Below are 21,501 nucleotides of genomic sequence, written 5' to 3' on the forward strand. Positions count from 1 at the left end.
TAAAAAAGGGATTAAATTAAAGAAGATAACAAAGTATATTATGTATTTTTAACTGGCCTTTCCGATGCAGCAATCGGATTTTAGAAAAAATAAATAACAAAGGAACAACAAACGTAATTGCAAAAAACCCTTGTTCAAAATTATTGGCACGATTTATTTAATAATCAATTGTATAGCCTTTGGCCTTGATTACCTTCCTCAGTCGGTTTTCATAGTTTACAACCAAGTTGTTGCACTCTTCAGTAGTAATTTTAGCCCACTCTTCCTGACAATAATCCTCCAATTGAATAAGATTCTTAGGCTTCCTTTGCATTACCCTCAATTTTAATGTTCTCCATAAATTTTCAATTGGATTAAGGTCTGGGCTTTGTGATGGCCACTCCAAAACATTAATATGATTGTCCTCAAGCCATTTCTTAGTCAGTTTAGCCGAATGCTTTGGGTCATTATCTTGCATGAACCACCAACGACGACCAAGTGAGAGCTCTTTAGCAGAGTCTTTCAGGTTTTCATCCAATATTTTAACATAATCTTTCTTTTTTATGCTACCTGTGACCTTAACAAGTCGCCCTGGTCCAGAGGCAGCAAAGGATCCCCAAAACATCAAACTGCCTCCACCGTGCTTCACGGTGGGTATGGTGTTCTTAGGCAGGAAAGCTTCGCCAGATTTTCTGTAAATATAAGACACTTTATTATGGCCAAATAACTCTATTTTCGTTTCGTCAGTCCATAGAACACGTTTCCAGAATGCAACATCTTTATCAATATGACGTTTTGCAAAGGCTAGCCTTGCTTTCAGGTGCATAGGCTTCAATAAGGGAGTCTTTCTCGGACGACATGCTTTTAAACCAGCTCTCTTCAAAACTCTACCAACTGTATGTCGAGATACATTCACTCCAGAGGTGCTCTGTTCATCAACAATCTCCCCAACAGAGATCCTTGGGTTTTGTTTTACTTGTCGAACAATTTTCCGTTCATCTCTTGGGGAAAGAATCCTTTTTCTCCCTCTACCCTCTAAACTCATAACGTGGCCTTGCGATTTGAACTTGTTTATTATGGCTCTAACAGTGGATTTGGGAAGGTTTAGCTTCTTTGAAATCTTATCATAGCCCTCCCCATTGGTATGGCATGCTACAACAAGCTTCCTGACGTCTTCGCTGTGTTCCTTAGTTTTAACCATGGCGATTGAAAATTATAATTTAGTCACTTATAATAGTTTAAATAAATCGCTATCTAAAAATTATCTGAAAAAAATTATTCACTGAATTAGCGTTAAACAAGCATAATATGGCTATAAAAAAGTTCAGAAAGCACGTAAACCGGAAATTGATTGATATTATACTGATACTAAAAGAAAAACAAAGCCGTGCCAATAATTTTGAACAAGGGTTTTTTGCAATTATGTTTGTTGTTCCTTTGTTATTTATTTTTCTAAAATCCGATTGCTGCATCGGAAAGGCCAGTTAAAAATACATAATATACTTTGTTATTTTCTTTAATTTAATCCCTTTTTAAGAATTTATTAGACAAAATTTAACTTTTATTTTACCGTGCCAATAAATATGATCATCACTGTATATATATATATATATATATATATATATATATATATATATATATATATATATATATATATATATTATGTATATATATATTATGTATATATATATATATATATATATTATGTATATATATATATATATACATTATGTATATATATATATATATATTATGTGTATGTATATATATATATATATTATGTATATATATACATATTATGTATATATATATATATATATTATGTATATATATATATTATGTATATATATATATTATGTATGTATATATATATTATGTATATATATATTATGTATATATATATATATTATGTATATATACACTTGTGCCCGATATTATTCATACCCCCCTTGAAAATTGAGTTTATTAGGTGTAACTTTGTAAGAATTTATTGTTTACGTCCATATTGATACATATTCTTAATAAACCTCTTCTGATCATTTTCGTCATTTTAAAATCCCGGGATACTTGTAATAAAAGAAATATACAACTATTTACAAAATCTGCAATGTTCAAAAATAATCATACCCCCTTATTTTTTCAGTATTAATCGAGTTTCTGACTGTTTGTTTCCTGTTTGATTCTTATTTTGAATGCTTTTATACAACCTTTGATTAATTTCATTTCGTTTTTTGCATTTTTCAGAAATTAAAATGATATCAACAGAAAACCAATAAAAGAATAAAAATTATTAGAATGGGGAAGAAAAAAGAGCTTAGTAATGATCTTAGGACTAAAATTGTGAATTCACATAAGGATGGTTTAGGTTACAAGTCAATTTCCAAGAAATTTGAGGTCCCTACAGCAACAGCACAGAGCATCATCAAAAAATTCCAGAGCCACCACACAACAAACAACTTGATTGGTAGAGGAAGGAAAAGGAAACTGTCTGCTAGAGCCACCAGGAATATTGTAAGAAGTGTTAATGCAAATCCAACCACCACTACTAAGGACATTTTAGAAAATCTGGAGTCTTCTGGCATAAAAATATCAAGGCAAACATTGCAAAGGACTCTGCATGAAAATGGTCTGAAAGGAAGAAGACCAAGGAGGACTCCATTGCACACCGGAAAACACCTTGCAGCACGTCTAAAGTTTGCTAGGACCCATGTGAATTCTCCAGAGTCCGTTTTCTCAAGTATTTTGTGGACTGACGAAACAAAAATTGAAGTGTTTGGCCATATGGATGCTTCTTACGTTTGGAGGAAGAAAGGAGAAGCTTACAACCCAAAGAACACCATACCCACGGTGAAAAATGGTGGTGGTAGCCTAATGTTTTGGGGCTTCTTTTCGGCTAGTGGTCCAGGTAGTTTGGTCAAGATAGATGGAACCATGAAGAAGGAGCAATATTTGGAGATACTCCAGAAAAACATTAGACAGGATGCGGAGAAGCTCCATTTAGGACCAAACTGGGTCCTTCAACAGGATAATGATCCAAAACATACTGCCAAAATAGTTAAGAAATGGTTTGAGGATAATCAAATTAATGTTTTCGAATGGCCTAGCCAGAGTCCTGACCTGAACCCTATCGAAAATCTCTGGCACATATTGAAAACTGAGGTTAAAAAGCGGAAACCTAGAAATTTAAGGGATTTGGAGAACTACTGCATTGAAGAATGGTCAAAAATCAGTGTTGATGCTTGTAAAAACCTTGTTGATAAATATCCCAAACGGTTACAGGCAGTTATTAAGAATAAAGGGCATGCTATTGACTATTAGTAAGAGAGGTATGAATAATTTTGAACTAGTGCCATTATTGTTTTTCTTTGTATAATGTTTCAAACTTGCATAATTTATTTATTTGTTGAGTTTAAATTAAATGCTTATGCTTGATTTATTGTTTGAAATCCCTTTAATATTGTCTACCTTCTGGTTTGAGCAATATTCTTATAGAAATCTCAAAGATCCAAGGGGTATGAATAATATCGGGCACAAGTGTATATATTATGTATATATATATATATATAATGTATATATATATTATATTATGTAGATATATATATTATGTATATATATATATATTATGTATGTATATATTATGTATATATATTATGTATATATATATAAATATTATGTGTATATATATATTATGTATATATATATATATTATGTGTATATATATATTATGTATATATATATATATTATGTATATATATATATATTATGTATATATATATATATTATGTATATATATATATTATGTATATATATATATTATGTATATATATATATTATGTATATATATATATTATGTATATATATAAATATATTATGTATATATATATATATTATGTATATATATATATATATATATATATATATATATATATCACATTTGTAAAAAAGAATTTAAAAAAAGTTTATTAACTTTTGTACAAATTACAAAGAACTTTCGGTATTCTTTACAACCTAACCCAGTATAGTTTATATATATATATATATATATATATATATATATATATATATATATATATATATATATATATATATATATATATGAATACATGAATATGTATGTGAATATATATATACATATATATATATATACAGAGAGAGATGGGGAGAGAGAGAGAGAGAGAGAGAGAGAGACGCACACACACACACACACACATGGTGTCCAAAAAGTCACTGAAGGATTTTAAACTTAAATAGATTCTTGATTTTTTTAGGGTACCTTTCTGTAACTTTAATACAATCTTACTAAGACATTGGGAATTTTTATAATGAAAATTCAAATAATTTTTATTTCTAAAAAATAATGTCTTTTTAATGTTTCCCATTTTCAACTTCGCATAATGGTGCTTTTTTTTTTCAAAACATTATTCATGACAGATTGCAGAATCTCTTGATTGCGATTAAAATCCCTTATTTCGTTCCTAATGTTTTCCTTCAATTCTTGCAGGGTCTGATGTTTGTTAACATAGACCCTTTCTTTAAGATAGTACCACAAGAAAAAGCCGGGGCTAGTCAAATCTGGGAGACGTTGCGGCCATACGACATTGCCATAGCGAGATATAATGTTGTAACCATAAACAATTTCAATGCTATACATATCCATAATTAATTTTCAAAATATTATCTGTAAAATATCTGAAATAAAGAAAAAAAAATCATGAATGATAAAATGTGAAAGATTTTCAATCCTTCAGTGACTTTTTGGATATGTAAGGTAAGGTGTGTATATAATAAACGTGTGTATATATAGTAAAATGAAACCAAAAATCTAATTAGAAATCATAAAAAATGAGGTCGCTCGGATATCCATCACAGATTATATGTAAAATTTCGTTTTAATAAGTTTTAAATAGAAACAGTAGGCTTTTAAGATAAATGTCAGGCCGGGAAAAAATTAAATTTTATATATATATATAAAATCAGTTCAGCTCGGCTTTGCTCAGGCCCTATGTGTGAATACCCTTTAGGTAAATTTCAAATGTTAAGACCAAAAATTGTCTGAGTAAACTGGTAGAGAACGTAGAGGTAATTTTTGTAACTTAGACCCTAATTTTGGCCCCTTATCATTTATTGTTTTGGTCTTACATCAAAATACAATGTTTGACCCATGTCCAAGTTATCTACATCTAAAATGTCAAGTTTTTAGGCTTACATTAGCGGAGGAGTTTGGTAGAGTCTAAAAAGGTCAACTTTTTCAACTTTGACTTCTTGGCAGCTAAATTTCCAGCCGAAAACTAATTAAAAAGCTTGCTGCATGTCTGAATATATTTTATGTAAAATTCCATATGTTTAAACCCAAAACTAGCTGAATAGTTTGCTAGAGACGCAAAAGTTCAAATCTCTTGAACTTTGACCCCTTTGGCAGACAAATTTTTAGCTAAAAATCCTGGAAAATCTTGCCCTATATCTGAATACACTTTATGTAAAATTTCAAATGTTGGATGAGGAATTTGGTAAAGACCGCAATTTTGACCCCTTCATATTTATTGTTTTTGGCTCAAATCAAATTTAAAATTTGATCCATATCAAAGTAACCTACATATAAAATTTTAGATCTAAAATTGACGAAAGAGTTTATCGTTGAACTTTAACACCTTGAGAGTCAAATTTCTGGCCTAAACCCCATTAAAAGGATTTTCTCAAATCTCATATCCCCTTATGTCAAATCTCGAGTATGTAGACTGGAAATCGACAGAGTAGTTTGACACACACAGACAATTTCCCTTACATATATCTATATAAGTGAAAATGTGTGCGTGTGTTCTCCTAATAATTAAAAATAAATTAAATGTAAATTAAATTTATAAAATTAAATAAATCAACGTCAAATGATATATACTACTACTGGGGTATTCGGCGTTGCCTGGGTGTGGTGAGGTGCGTATGTGGAGAGGGGTTGAATCAAAACAATAATAAAATGGAAAATAAAGAATAAGCGAACGAAAAAAAAAAGTTAACGGTGTTTAAACTTTTTAAAAATCGGAAAAAATCCCCCCAAAAACAGCGAACGTAATGGAAAAATAAAAAAGTGAAATCAAAGAATAAGGGAACTAAAAACATGACACAAATAACCCTGTTTAAATATTAAAACTTTAAAAATCGAAAAAAAAATATTTTTGTAGTCGCGAACGTGCCACCTACAGATAACGATGCTTTCGCGTTAGCCATTGCTCCACGATTACGTCAGCGAAGTAAAATCTTTTTTTTTTTAGATTCCATGAACAAAGCTTCTTTCTTAGAACTGCACGCCTGTAGAATTGTCTTCCGTTTTCCTGCTTTCCGGCTGACTACAATATGGTTGTGTTCAAGTCTAACGTAAATAAGTTCTTGATGAGCCGTTCCATATAAGTTATCAAATTTACCAAATTTTCATTACTAATGATTACTATATTGTCCAATTTCTACTGTACACTCTTTAACCCTTATCCTTGAGTGGCCTCTTGGCCTTGATAATGTGGTGATGCCTATGTAAAAAAGAAAAAATGTTTTCGCGAGTGTGTGTTTGACTAAATTGTCAGGAAAAGGAACTTTTTTTGCTACTCTCTTTCATTGCAAACATCTATTTCTATAGGAAATAATTGACCGTTTTTTCTAATTCTCACATATTATTTAACCGTGACATCCATCTTTCATAGAGTATCGGTTTCGACCTGGTCCGATGCCGCTGAGAAAAATTTTAGGCAGACATACAAACATTCATACATACATTCAAACAGACAGGTGAGATTTATATAATAGATTTTATTTACTACAGTCTTCGAAACAGTAAATATAACGCTACGTAAGGCTTTCGGACCAAGGCTGTAAGTGTAGTATCTGTTCTAATGCTGCCTGTTCATGTTAACATAATGAATGCAGATGTACAAAGAAAACACATACACGCACACACATACACATACTGAAAGCAAACACGCACGCAAGAAAAGCAAAAAAACAGACACACGCACATGTATCTGTATAAGCACCAACACACGCGTGTCCAATTTTACGTGACTTGATAGTTTTATGGCAGACACACACTCACATGCATACGCACACACGAACACACCCACACACACGTACACAAAGACAGACGCACTCAAGCAAATAAACAAAAACACAAGCACACGCGTGCGGAAGTTTATGAGGCCTAATTGTTTAATAGCACACCCACAGTAAGGTTTTTACTTAATGTGTAAATACATGTGCAATGCGTTGTCGGTGTGTTCAATTCGATAAGTAATAAGCCAGAAGGTTTCTCTTCGTATGTATGTAATCGAAAGAGGCTGTATTGCAATACAAGTGAGCGTTCAGCGTTGAGAGTGATACCGTTAATCTAGAATGTATTAATGCTTATAGTTCAGGCAATAGAAAGCCAATGTATAAAGGGAGACATCATAAGTTGTGTAGATAAAAAGTGATAAGTGTACGCGATGTGTATGAACTCTGTAGTCAGTTAATGACGGCGTAGACGCAGGAAATTAGGGAAAAGGATAAATTCACACGGTGAAGAATGGGGTCGTAAGAGTAATGGGATAATGGGGTAAAATTGGAACTAATTCCGCTGTAGGTTATTACAATGATTATGATGTCGCTCCTAGGAATAAATATAATGTTTTAATATTATGAATTAATGTGTCTATTATGTCGTTGTATCGTTAAATAAGGTAATGGCTAAGAGTGTAAACATAAAAAAATTGTATGAGCTTTCTGTTTTTGTAAACCTACGGTATTTTGGCCCAGAGTGGAAAAACGGCGACGTTTTTATTATTATTATTATTATTATTATTATTATTATTATTATTATTATTATTATTATTACTATTATTACTATTATTTATTATTATTATTTTGTTTTATATTATAATTTATTATTATTATTAATATTATTATTATTTTCTTTTTTTAATTATTATTATTATCATTTTATTATTATTATTAATATTATTTTATGATTATTATTATTATTATTATTATTTATTATCATTAATATTATTATTATTATTATTATTATTATTTTAGTATCAATATTATTATTATTATTATATTCTAATTAATTATAAAATATTTCTTAATAAAATACTTAAAATAATTCCATTACTAATTTCCATTAAAAGTTTAGTGTTAATTGTTAAAAGATTTTCTTCAATATAATATACAAATGAGATAACCTCTTGAATGTTGATTCGTTTTAAATATATAGTATATATAGAAATCATGATTGAATAAATGTATACGAGAGTCCGTTTTCAGTGATAAAATTTGTGATACCGTGTACCTTTTGTATATATTAAGTACATTTTGAACAAACAAATAAACTGACCGGACTGCGACTTTATTATGATATATATATATATACAAGTTACCTTGCCTGTTCGCGTGGAAATTCTCTAACAAACTCCTCTATGAATCGTTGATCTCCTGACTTGAAACTTGATAGATGCTGTTTGTACCCGCGTAAAATCGATGTGGAGTTTTACCAATAAATAGCTTCAAAGAAATTAATAATAATAATAATAATAATAATAATAATAATAATAATAATAATAATAATAAAACATTGATTCGGGTCTGACGTAAGAGGACTGTCCTTATTATTTTCTGCGCATGCGCAAGTTTGCACTTATAAGTTTAACAACATGTTTTGCCGCCTTGGTGTACATTTTGATTTAGATCATACACTAACGGACATGATTGGAAACTTGACACTACCAAAAGTATAATAAACCTAAACATAGACTTCATGAACAAAGCTCCTTTCTTAGAACTGCACACCTGTTGAACTATCCTCCGTCTGCCTGCTTTCCAGCTGACTACAATTTGGTTGCCTTAAAGTCCAAGGTAAACAAGTTCTTGATAAGTTGTTCCTCTTAAGCAATACAATTTACCAAATTTACACTTCTAACGATTACTATGACATTTTCCCACTAACTACTGTACACTTTTTTACCTATATCCTTGAATGGCATCTGGGCCTTGATAAGTGGTAATCCTAGGTCTAAAGTGAAAAATAAGTAATCCACCTAATAACTACCTTTTATATTACTGATTCTAACTTTAAATATTCGATGTTATCATTTCCCAAGTCTTTTCAAGCGATAAGAGAGAACGTATTGAAGCCGTTACATTTCATTCAAATATTTTTTCGATGTATTAGTTTATTTTATACTAGCAGATGTACTCAGCATTTCCCGGTATGAAATGTAACATTAAATACCTTTTTAAAAAAGAAGTAAAAAAAATAAAACGAAAAGAAACTGAAACCTGTACATGTGAGTATTATGGGTTTATTTTTCAAAACCGTTCAATTCTTGTAATTAAAAAAAATAAAAAAATACGTGAGATGAGATCGAAACCCAAACCTAAAAACCGAGTAAATCAAGCACGATAACGATTCGACCAGCGTGACACGATCTTTAGGAAGTGTTTTCAAACTACTTATTATTTACATACGTAATCTGTGTTGTAAATTATTCGCATTCGTGAAACAGTTAGCACCATAGAAACATCCGATGACTTCTACGTACCAATTTTTAGTTTTTACCCCTTACCAGCCCCTTTTCCGAATGAAAACAATTACAAAGTTTACCACATGTCTGAATATCCTATTTACCAACTTTCAAACGTGTAGATTAAAAATCCGTTGAGTATATAGGTTGAGAAGTGACCTCACACGTATACATTCTCACTTTTATAGATATATAGATTAGATAAACCTCGCACAAGTGCAGTTTACATAAATATATACATACGTGTATGATGTCCGTTCATCGATTTCGATAAATACCAGGAAACATCCCTAATTATGCTGCGATCTGTGCATAAAATTCGTGTGACAAAATTGCACAATCTCCAAGCACATCTCTCCTGAGTCCGCACGGTTAAATACTACTGGCAATTAGAAATTTCAGGATGACTGGAAACAATGCCTACATATGCGGGGAGCACGCACAACGCCTAAATGGTTCCAAATGGTTACCCATTAGGTACTGGCCAGACACACCGTGTCTTTACTTCGGTGATCTGATAAAAATTACAGGTATTAACGTGGTTATGCCGTATAAGCCATACATACGTACAAGTTATTCCAAATGTATACATATTAATGGCGAGATGAAAACGGAACAAACAAATTTATGTACATCAACGTTTCGTCTTTATTTCAAGACTACTTCAGGATGATGATTTTTTTCCTTCAAATTAATCATCCTGAGGAAGTCTTGAAATAAAGGTGAATCGTTGAAAGAACATATAACTTGGTTTGTTTATTTTTTCATCTCGCTATCTCATCGGAATATTATGTTTCTTATTCACGTCATGTGCATTAATATAGATAGCTGTGATGGCAAACAAAACTGAAGCGACTAAAAGACAAACATTCGTTTTTCACTTCGTGTTTTTATTGATTGCTGATCTGAGCTGTATTTATATTACGGCAATGCTTCCTCCATTTAACTCTCCGCCTTATTTGCAAAGTTGATCAAATTATAAATTTATCAACCCAGCGACGAAGACATTAGTTTTCATTCAGCCTGTCACCGCAAGGCTTTCAATAACGTTTATCTATTCATTTCTCTCTAGACAAACACAATTCTATTTATAGTTGCAGCTTCATTGATATCCGATCCGGACATCTTCAATGTAGATCCACAAACGAATGTTCTGAAAGCTATTTTTATAAATCAGAGAAATTGACTCTTTTGAGAGGAACAGAAATATACTAACTTTTACACACGGGGGGGGGCGACTCACGACATTGAATAAAAAAGTTCACTAATACAGGGTGGAACGATGAAGTTGTCGCCCTTAAGAAAACAACACTACCGCTTTATTTTAAAACTTTTATTGAAAAAATAAACGAACGTAACTTGATTATGTAGTAGAGCTGATATTTATTTGATGTTTCCGATTTCAGTCTCAATCACTGCCGCGATATGGGTCCAGGACTTGAGGAATGCGTTTTCCAGAAGCGCCGGCGGGAGCTCGGCGAATACTCGGCAGTTGGCAGCGATCAGACTGGCGTTGCTGTTATGAGAGGTCATTTTATTGATGTTCTCGACGTATGACCTAACGAAGTAGGCCAGCGGGTTCAGGTTATAATCAGGATTCGGTTCTGGGGTTCGGGAAGGAGTGAGTCACTCTCTCGACAACATCACGTTTCTGCCCTCTTCTTTTCCAATCCACCACAACTAGCCTCTCGCCACCAATGTCACACCGGACAATCCGAACGTCAGCAATACAAAATTCTTTTCAAGAGATGTTCACGACTCTTTTCTCTCTGCTGCCCCAGGGAATTTTTCCCTGCTTTACTATCCACCTATCTAGAAAAAAAAGGAAGAGACAGAGAAAAAATATAGCTTCTCCCATCATGCTCTGCTTTCCCAAGATGCCCTTCGCGTATACAAATGCGCTGGCCATCCTTTCCTTCTTCTTTCCAAAAGAGCGATGCAGATACGCCCGGTACGTTTTTTTTCTTCTTCTTTTCTAACCATATACCCAACCGTGGGGTGAGTGAGACAAGAGTACAAAGTCGTAGCACTGTTTCTGAAACAAAGCATGGGTCTCTTTCGACTTGTGGACCGGCATCGAGAGCTGCTGCCACACCGAGGGTCTCTCATCGCCCAACTGATTGAATCAGGGGGTTTACCGCACTCTTCAGCACATCCAGATACACTTCGTGTTGACTGCCAAGCGTACTTCGAAAATGTTATGTGGCATGTTGTGGCCCTCACTTGAAACCATGCCAAACACTACCGTGGTCGGAAACATTGTTTTCATCATCCTGAGCACGTCCCTGTTATTCGTGGCAATCAAGCGATACATTTTGTCGGTGCTGGCAATGGCCCTACTGTCATAACTTGTATCAGTAGAAAACACGAGTTCTACATCGGCGCATCTTCGATCTTGCTCGTTGAACATTGTGTCATGTTCAAACATGATAGAAGCCTCCTACAGCTGTATGGTTTTATTAAACGGAAATGGAATTATGCGGTCTTTTCTAGGGCGACAATTTTATCGTTTAACTCTGTATTGTGCAAACAATGTGTGAAGGTGGATGTCACTATTTAGCAAGAAAATTGTTGTATTATTTCGATAATTCTTTTTAATGTTTTGTTTTTGGTTGTTATTTTAAACGTCGTTTCGGCCAGTGGAACCTCCTATCCGCTTAAGGGGCATTTTTCCTAACTTTGAATTTAAGATTTGATAAAGAATTATCAAATTTTTTAAAATGGACTTTACTTTCCAAAAGGAATACAAGATTTCATTTCATAAAAAAACATCATTGTGACCCTTAATCGTAATGCTTTTCGTACAAGAAGAAATAACCAATTAAAATCGAATTATTTAGTTTTAATCTAAATATTTCGAATTTAGCCACGTGTCACAGATTTCTTTATTTTTGTTATAAATATACGAGCATTTCAGCCCGGCGTTGCCCGGGTGTATGGAGGTGTATGCTGCGCAGAAAAAAAAACAAAAAAAAACGGTCAATTTTTTAAACTTTGACTCCTATTATGACCCCTTAAAATTTATTGTTTAGGGCTCAAATAATATTATTAAGTTAGATCCATGTCCAAAGAATTTATATCTAAAATTTTAAGTGTTTAGACCCAAAATTGTCGGAGAATTTTTGTAGAGTTCTAGAAAGGTCAAATCGTTGAGCGTTGACCCCTTAACAGCCAAATTTCTGGCCGAAAACCGATCACAAAGATTTTCCCAAAATCTCAGTACCCTGTATATCAAATTCGAGTCTGTAGACTTAAAATTGACAAAGTTATTGCGTAGGGAAATGTACACACACGCGCACACACACACACACGTTTACTTGTATAGATATATAGATAGATTAGAAACCAGGATGATTTGGCTGAACAATTAGGCGCACCGATTATCAGTCTTCGATAGTGGAATCGTGATTGGATAGCCATTTTGTGCGACTTTGCCCAGGATTGATGTGACTGAGACGCGTCAAGATGTAGTGTGTGCTAAGAAGGCAGGCTCGACCGACCAGGATGACATTGTTGCAAAAAAAAAAAAAAAAAACTACTGAAAAGCATGCTTCGACAAAGTACCAGCGGGCCATGTGGTTATTCAAAAGAAGCATCTTTCACGTGTAATATATTGCTGCTGGGCATTGTGTGGACGTTCACCGTGAATGGAGAACCGCGATATTATCGCAGCTTTTTTGCTAAAACACTAAAAGTATTTATCTAAGTAATCTGGTTAATGTAGTGTCAGAATATATCTGGTTATTACGGTTTATCTCCAATATTCTTATATGTGTCTGTGACATATTTCTGTTGTATAGACGCCTGACGCGAACGTAAACCCGACGATATCATTATGTCATCTTTAGAACAGATATTACTCTTTGATCATGTTCTCATGCGCAGATGATCATATTATGATTAGACCACTCTGACAGACGTTAAAAAGCATTTAAAAAATAAATGTTTAAACTAAAAGTATTTCATACGGTCAACGGTAACCAAATTATTAGGTCCTTTCAAATATAACCAGGGATAGCTTCTGTTGCCGGGTTTTAATCCATGGACTGGTGTTAATAATGACATCCTGGACTGATGATTTCCCGAAGGGATGAAACACTAATGTCTGTAGGTAATTAATAATTATTATAGTAAATAATTATATATATATATATATATATATATATATATATATATATATATATATATATATATTAGCATTTCAGCACAGCGTTGCCTGGGTGTTTGGATGTGTGTGTTGAGCAAAAAAAGAAAAATGGTAGTAGAAAGGAGGCTCGAACCCGTACCGCGAAAGACGAAAACAAACCTGACGTCTTTGTCGTTACGACCACCGCCAAACCGGAAATGACGTATGTTTTAATTAAGGCTACACAATGGAAAAGAGAGAATGACTTTCAAAAATATCGGCGAAAAAATGAGCCCTCCCCTGCAGAAAAGTGCTCAGTTGAAGGTGAAGATATTAATGTTTTTAGCCAATTTTCCTATATTTGTCGTCTGAAAGGTCGAAGTTCAAAACGATATTGATCTTGTAAAATTTATGAACGTGTCTGTGTATCTGTGTATGTGCGTGTCTGTGTACGTGCGTGTGTGTGTGTGTGTCTGTGTGTGTGTGTGTACATTTCCTTACGCAATAACTCTCTCAATTTTAAGACTACAGACTCGGAATCATATATACAGGGTACTGAGATTTGGGCTGTTGGGTTAAATCGCCTGTTAGAAAGTCATATGAGTTTTATAATTACACACATATATATATATATATATATATATATATATATATATATATATATACAGACACTCTGATGAGTCGTAGACGACGAAACACGTATCATTCGATAATTACGTTTTAAAAATAATATATATATACTGCTCCCCATGTGGGGGTACCAAATTGGTTAAAAGGGAAAATTATTCCCAACTCGCATTTAGGTAAAAATGCACTTTCATAAATAATTGAATTCGTTCAAAACATATCGCTAAAACTAAAACAAAACAGTATATATATATATATATATATATATATATATATATATATATATATATATATATATATATTTATTTATGACAGCACTATTTTACCGGAAATATTCGTCAGATTCCATGTTACAACTAACACTTAAGTGTTTAAATACAATACTTATCTGATACCTAACTGTTTTCGCTTAAATTCTAGCTAATGTTACGCAAGTCATATTTCTGTTTAAAACTTTTTTTCATAAGAGTAACCACTTATCAAGGCCCATAGACCATTCGAGGATAAGGGCTAAAGAGTGTACAGTACTTAATGGGACAATATCGTAGTAATCGTTTGTGTAAATTTGGTAAATTCGATTACTTAAGCGGAACGGCTCATCAAGAATTTGTTTACATTGGACATGAAGATGACCATATTGTAATCAGCTGGAAAGCAGGCAAAAAGAAGACAGTTCCACAAGTGTGCGGTTCTAAGAAAGAAGCTTTGTTAATCGAATATATGTTTAGGTTTAGGCACAGATAAAGAGTAGGGGAAATTATTAATAGTGTTTTCAGCTAGACGAGTGTTTCTTGTGAACGTTGGCGAAGAGGGACCATAGATTAAAGCCCAGGCGAGCACTTGCCATGAAAATAACTATAAAGTAGAGACAGTCTCGCAACGTCTCTTCTGCGAGAAAGAGTTTACAGTGAAAGGAAACAGGCATCCCCTACTAGGCTACAAAGTCTATTTTGAACCCTGTCAAGGCAGGATAAATTGCTTCTAGCAGCTCCTGCCCGGATGTGGCAACAGTACTCGATTCTTTAACATACCATGCTCTAATATAGATAGAGAATTGCATCAGAAGTGAGATATCAACTAGATTGATCGAACGTCCCCATCATTTTTTCAGCGACCATGGCAACGGATTTGATGTATATGTTCCATTTCAGATCAGGGGTAAATGCAAAGCCAGAAGTTGTCAAAATATAAAGCCTCCCCAAAACGAAGGCCATTCATTTTAATTGATGCAGGATGTGGATTAGAGCGTTGAAGAGGATCAGAGGTAAAGTAAAAAGCTTGGTTTTAGATGCATTAAAAGTAACCAGCCAACTCTTTCCCGTTGCACCACGTGCTCAAGGTCAGATGAGGGAGAATCAGAGAGAACTTAGTCGTTTACGGCCTAAGAACTGTTGCCATACATAGTAGTGTCGTCAGAATATATGTCTACAAATGATCTAAGGGCGTGATTTTGAATATCATTGATGCAGATCAGGAAGAGAGTTGAGCCCACTATATCCCCTTGAGGGACTCCAGCATTAATTTTGTGAGCTTTTGATTTATGTCCACCTACCACTCCTCCTTTAAACCTATTAGCTTATGTCCCTGATAGTAGTCCCCTACTTCAAAGTGGCGATGTGCCTTGTTTGAAGTGAAAATGTTATAATATATATATATATATATATATATATATATATATATATATATATATATATATATACTAGCAAAAGTATCCGTCGTTGACTGGGGTCAAAAAAGCCTGCAGAAAATGGACTCTGATTTATGAAAGTATGATACGTTATGAAAAGAAAGGGTTGTAAAGAGATAGTTTCGAATTTGATGGTATCAAAATCGAAGCAAAATATGAGGAAAGTAAAAATAAAATAGATAAACCCCATAGTTTATTATACCATACCTGTTCATACTGAAAGATTTATCACAATATTCTGTGGATCTATATTAAAAACCTTGGTAAACTTTGTGACATATTTCCATTCTATAGAGGTCAGGTGCGAACAAACACCCCATAATTTTATTATACCATATTTCTTCAAAACTGAAAAATAATTATCAAAGTATACTTACGCAGATAGATATGAAAAGTCTTTATTAAAATGTGTGCCTATTTCCATTCTATGGAGACCAGGCGCGAACCCAGACCCCACAATTTTATTATACCATCCTTATTTAAGTTAAAACATACTTCTCAAATTATTCTTATGTACATCTATATAAAAACACTTGTAAACGTTTTTTTAATTTTTTTATTTCCATAGTTTGTGGACCAGGACCGAACGCAGCCCTCAAAATTTTATTGAACCATCGTTCTGCCAGATCAAACATACCCATTCCTGCGACTCGATACATCTTCCATCATTATGTGTAATCAGTTTTTTAAAATAATCAACCATATAGGAGCCTATTCGTGGCCAGACACACACACACACACACACACACACACACACACACATTCAGCTTTATATTATAGATATATAAATTACTATAATAATCGGAACCGATAATTGTATCTATATATTAGTGATTAGTAATTGTATATATATATATATATATATATATATATATATATATATATTAGTGATAGGATGATTCCAATATTTTTCCCGATTGTGATACAATTACCGATTTCGATTTCGATTCTTTATAAATCTCTAGTTATTTAACTCTCAAATTGTTATTTTCCCCGATTTTCGTAAAAAATCATGTTAAATATGAAGATATTTTCCTAAACGTAAAAATACACTTGTGGTGAGTGATCTATCGGATCTAGCTTTACTGGTAATTCAAAATCAATAAATATTTACTATTTTATCATAATTACAAGCAATGGAAGATTTTGCTTTAAACAAACAAAATTTAAAAAAGATAAATTAAAAGAGTCCTTTTCGAAAAATAGGCACTCATTTTTCCGATTCCGATACCGATTCTGATTAATCGTCCAAACACACACACAAATACACACACACACACACACACACACATACATATATATATATATATATATATATATATATATATCTTTTCCCCGTGCATGCTCATACTTTCACTACACCGATGAAGACTGAAGGATCGGTCGAAAATATGTACTTGTAAAAAAGGTTTTTAAATTTTATTTCAAAATATTATTTTGTATTCCTGCACGTCAACAACTGAAATAAAGAAAAGTTATAAGCTTATATACTTTTCGTATTCCTTTTTATACATTTTCATTCATACATACATACATACATATATATATATATATATATATATAAATGTAATCTATAGCTGCACAGTATCAAAAACCCCAAATCTACATGAATCTATTAACAGCCATAACTCAACTACCAGATTAAATAATGACACCAACTTAAACCAATCTTCCGATCAATTACAAACCAACCCATCATATAATAATCCAACACCAGACCTAACGGAAAATAATCACAATAAGCAAGAGACAATATATTTTGCTTCCACATCTGGCCCTATAAAACATAGAATTTCAACGCACAAATATTCTTCTAAAAATAACTCTCTGTCAAACCAAACTACTCTATCCAACTATATTTGGCAACTCAAAAATAGCAATAGTTCTTTCAACTTGAAATGGCGAGTAATTGAATCTTGCAAACAATATAAACAAGGAGATAAATTCTGTGCACTATGTACAAAAGAGACCCTAAAAATTTTCAAATATGAAGATATAAAAAATGCAACCACCCTATTAAATTCAAGACAGGAACTAATCTTCACATGCAGTCATAAACGTTGGTTTAAATTTAATAAATATAAACCACCTTAAATCATTAAAAATTACCTATTAGTAAAAATAGATTACAATTTTTCATTATTCTGTAATAAATTAAGTTAGACTTATTATCCCCCTTACATCCTTTAATTAAAGAAAATATGACTAATTATCCCCCTTGCATTATTCAATTATAAAAATAACATTAACCTAAAATGTCTTTCGAATTATAAACCGTGGCGTCTTTAAATCAAAAGTATGCTAACGGAAATAAATTATTGCACGGGCGTTCTTCCTAGAATTTATCATTTCATAAGCTGAGAAGCTATAGCAAACATCTATATGAGTACTTTAACCATAGTTCCTGATTTCAAAAGGCAAAAAATTAAAAGGTAAATATTTGTACCTATGTTTTTATGTATATATCTGTATATCTATGTATATGTATATATGTGTCTATTTTTCATATATATGCATGTATATATTTGTGTATGTATGTATGTATAATATAGTACTTAAACCAAATTTATATTTTACTCTATTTATTTCTATCTCTAACCCATATTAATGTTCTTATCAAGTTTAAATCCATACCTTTATTTTAATTTTTTCCAGATACATCTGCCTTACTTTTAATGCTAGGTTTATTTATGGTGTCTTTCACATTTAATAAAAACCCTTCACAATATTTGCTGACGAGGAAACCTTGTTTATTAAAAAACTATATGTAATAATTATTGTCCGTAACTTGATGTCTACCACAATAAAAACACTGTTTTCCGAAACGATCATACAAATAATTGATTTTGTTGTTGTTCCTTCTTATGAAACGGATTTTTAATTTAATTATAATTTGATTTTTAAATTATCAATCACATTACTATATATATATATATATATATATATAACTACTTAATTTACTCACATAAAATTAATATATTACATTTTATATTATATTTTACTCACATAAAATTGATATACGAAAGTTATTTATCATTACAAAACTAAGTGATGGAAGTAATTCAAACTCACTATTAAGTTCTATTTATTTATTTATTTTATTGTCCAAAGGTTTAAATTTTCTATTATTGTACATCTTACTAATAATAGAGGAAAGCGATTAAACAACTCTTCAGGAACGAAAGGATGTTAATAAAAATGTTCATTAAGTGTTATGAAAAAAATAATTTGGAGAAGAACATAAAGAATAATAATTTCTATCAAAAATCTTATTGTTACAAAACATTTGCTTATATATATATATATATATATATATATATATATATATATATATATATATGTATGTATGTATGTATACAACTACTTAATTTACTCACATAAAATTAATATACGAAAGTATAGTTTTATGCGTAACTTTAAGTATTTACTTCAAAAGTGCTCAATACGTAGGTAGAGCTAGTTAGTAATTTATAAAATATATATGGCGATTAAGCTTCACTGAATATTCCGCGTTTCATCTGCTCTATGACTCCTCAGGCTTATGCGCATAAGCCTGAGGAGTCCTAGAGTGGATGAAACGCGGAATATTCAGTGTACCTTAATCGCCATATATATTTTATAAATTACTTTATATATATATATATATATATATATATATATATATATGTGTGTGTGTGTGTGTGTGTGTGTGTGTGTGTGTGTGTGCGCGCGCGCGTGTGTGTGTGTGTGTAATTGGATATGAAATTCAATATCCTTTTCATTTTGAACCAATATATTATTTCCCTTGCTCTATGGTTTAAAAACTTTAAAAACTTTTTATGATTTTCTATTTTTATTGTATTTAGCTAAGTAGGTATAAACCATTTATAATATTTGCTAATATTTTCTCCTCTGAGGAGATGGGTAAATAAAACATCGAAAACCTATAGGCTAATGAGATATGCTTATTGAAATGTGTTCTTTATCTTGCATATAATAAAATATTCTAGTTTTGAAATTTAACCATTTCACATCATTAGGTTTAAATTACTAAATTATGATATATATATATATGTATAAAGATATATATATATACATATATGTATGCATGTATATATATATATATATATATACATATATACATATATATATATAGTTATAATGATGGAAATAATCCTAACCCAACAATAACTCACTTACAATATTGAATAGTTAAATAAAATTCACAATCTATAAATTGTGTTATTTTGAACGCTTGCTTTATTTTGGTATGTGAAAACTATGCACCGTATGGCATCCAGTGAAATAATTTTTGTAACATAATAATTTTGATAAAAGAAACATGAAAATAATTCTGCATCCTTTTCAATGAGATATACGATTCGTGACATTCTTTTCCTCTTTTTTGAAAAAAACAATCTATTTTTAGAAAATCGGTGTAACTTCATGACCAAATTTCACGTTGATATCGTTAATCTGTTTTTTTTTTTTTGTTTTTTTGTTTTTTTGCCAGTAAAAGAAATGCATGTAGCTTTCTTTGTTCTTGAAAAAACTATCGATACCCACTGTATAGGTGCTTGTGTGTGGATTTTTTAGTATGGGCAGGGTTGAGAAATTCAGACTCCACCCTTCCTGAGTCGACATTTTTAATCCAAATAACTAGTGGAGGTTCAGGACGATTGGAAAGAATGCCGAGATAAGCGGAGAAAACAAACAGTGTCTATATTTCCTAAATTGCCACTTGTCTAGTACAAGCCAGTCTCAACCTTGCTGAACTTCGGTGATCTACCGAGCACGATGGTGTACGATTATGCCTATATACACACGCCCACACACACACACACACACACACACACACACATATATATATATATATATTTATATATATATATATATATATATATATATATATATATATATATATATCAATTCGTACTCCTCTCTATTCGTTTGTTTGTTCACAATTTCATTTGTATATAGTTCCCATACTGTACTCTCTCATTTATTCCTATATATATACTATGAGTTTGACAAATATATACGATTAAAAGGTCATGTCATTTGCATATTGCATTAAGAAAAATCGATTTTATTATATAGCGGTATCTTAGTTAATGTTTCTAGCGAGAGAATTGTTTTAAGTGTCCTATTTAAAACTGTTATTTGATAAATTTTAAAGCATGATTATATTGATAACATACTTAATTAAATGTATTGGGAATTATTATTCCAACATCGATTTTTTAAAAAATACATTTTTTGAGTTATTTACCCCTTTAGATCTACCGGACATTTCATTTGTTTGTTTTTATTATTCTTTAAACAGTTATACAGAAATTTTTAAGATGTGATCCAGCGTCGTTTAACACCTACAAAAATTAAATAAAGATCTACTGCCCCAATCTAAATTCCACAATTTACAGTTTTCATTCCTTTTTCACGTTAATCTCGTCAATTACAAACTTAAATTTCTAATTAAAAATGGTAAATTTTTACGACGTTACCCAGCGTCGGTTAACCCCTAATAAAATACGACCTATTTTAGGAGCTCCTAATACGTT

The sequence above is a fragment of the Euprymna scolopes genome, chromosome 30, assembly GCF_053919585.1.
Source record: "Euprymna scolopes isolate OS-2025 chromosome 30, ASM5391958v1, whole genome shotgun sequence".
Classification (NCBI taxonomy): domain Eukaryota; kingdom Metazoa; phylum Mollusca; class Cephalopoda; order Sepiida; family Sepiolidae; genus Euprymna; species Euprymna scolopes.